A 1,833-nucleotide genomic window follows, 5' to 3' on the forward strand; every position below is an offset into this window, starting at 1 on the left:
AACAGGCACTGTTATCTATATAGTTTTTAGATTTGTGTAATTAAACTATTTCAAACCTAACACGTCCCTGTTACCTCAGATGAATACTAATAAACCTTTAGTAAATAAGGATCAGTAAAATGCGTATTTACTAAGTAAAAGATTCTGAAAGGATCTAATGTGGTTTCCAAACTCATAAAATATCGAGTTGCCATGAAATATTTTACCGAATATTAATAAGCATGTTGATAATAATTTAAGTTTAATTAAAGTAATTGTCCTAGCTTATTTATGTTATAATTGTTGCTTATTCTGTTAATTCTGCTAAAATCTATTTCATTCATATAGTTTGCATATTTAGGATAAATTGCATTAGGGCTCATTGCATTTAGTTTCATATACTTAATTTTTCATCACATCTCAATTATATTGTTTTTAATTTATCAAATTGTTAATATATACAAATTAATTAACTTAGCACAAATATAATCCCTATAGAGACGATAACTCAATACTTACTTATTACTTGATAACGACTATGTACACTTGCACAAACCCGAGCGTTACAAGTTTTTGGTGCTGTTGCTGGAGATTGTCAACTGTTGCCATAGTCATTTTTTGTGAAATTATTTATTTTCAATTTGGTTACTTCTAACATTACTAACTTATTCTTTTTAATTTTGTGATTTCCTTTTCAAGTGTTTATGAGCATAGATTGGATTACCGATTTACTCCCAGTAGACCCTGAAATTGAGCGTACTTTTAGACAAAGAAGACGTGAACAAATAGCTTAGAGATAGAAGGAGATAGACCTTGGAAATCAGAATCACGACCAAGGTAATGATGCTGGACGTGTACGAAATCCCATCCTCATTGCCGATGATAGGGATCGATGCATCAGGCAATATGTTGTACGGCTTTTCAATGAGTTACATCCAGGAATTAGAAGGCTAGATATTGAGGCAACCCAATTCGAATTGAAACCAGTGATATTTCAAATGCTACAAATGATGGGCCAATTTAATGGTATGCCCACGGAAGATCCACATCTCCACCTTCAATTTTTTATGGAGGTGAGTGATTCATTTAAGATAGCCGGTGTGACTGAAGACGTACTGAGGTTGAAGTTGTTTTCGTACTCGTTGTGAGATCGAGCACGAGCATGGCTCAATTTATTGCCACCAAGTTTCATATCTACATGACAAGAATTAGCAGAGAGATTTTTAGTTAGGTATTTCCCATCTAGCAAGAATGCTAAGTTGAGGAACGAGATCACAACTTTCCAACAATTGGATGACAAATCTTTGTATGAGGCTTGGAAGCAATTCAAGGAGTTACTTCGTAAGTGTCCTCATCATGGGATTCTTCATTGTATCCAGTTTGAGACGTCCTTTAATGGTCTCAATGCACATACAAGATTGATGGTAGATGCTTCTGCGAATGGTGCAATTTTGTCTAAGTCTTATAATTAGGCTTATGAGATCATCGAGAGGATCGTAAGCAATAACTATCAATGGCCAACAAATCGAATAGCTTCAGGAAGACGTGCAGCTGAAGTTCATGAAGTTGATGCTCTCACTTCATTGTCAGCTCAAGTATCATCTATTTCCTCTATGTTAAAGCAGTTTACCGCTAATAGTGCTAATAATTTTGTAACTCAGCCACCAAGTCCATTTGAAGTAGTTTCCTGTGTGTACTGTATGGAAGGTCATTCTTTCAATAATTTTCCAGTGAATCCCGAGTCAGTGTACTATGTGGGGAACCAACATCAAAATAGAAATGGACAAGGACCCCAGTCTAACTTCTGTAATCCTTTATGGCGTAATCATCCTAACTTTTCTTGGAGCAACCAAG

At 35.1% G+C, this 1,833-nt stretch overlaps 1 non-coding gene across 1 annotated transcript; it reads right to left on the reverse strand.

Moving 5' to 3' along the window:
- Window positions 1-1,235: 1,235 nt before the first annotated feature.
- LOC121229840 (small nucleolar RNA R71) lies at window positions 1,236-1,342 on the reverse strand. The gene has a single exon (XR_005927795.1). It is a non-coding gene; the product is annotated as a small nucleolar RNA R71 (small nucleolar RNA).
- Window positions 1,343-1,833: the final 491 nt, after the last annotated feature.

This window comes from Gossypium hirsutum, chromosome A05, assembly GCF_007990345.1.
Source record: "Gossypium hirsutum isolate 1008001.06 chromosome A05, Gossypium_hirsutum_v2.1, whole genome shotgun sequence".
In the NCBI taxonomy this organism is placed as follows: domain Eukaryota; kingdom Viridiplantae; phylum Streptophyta; class Magnoliopsida; order Malvales; family Malvaceae; genus Gossypium; species Gossypium hirsutum.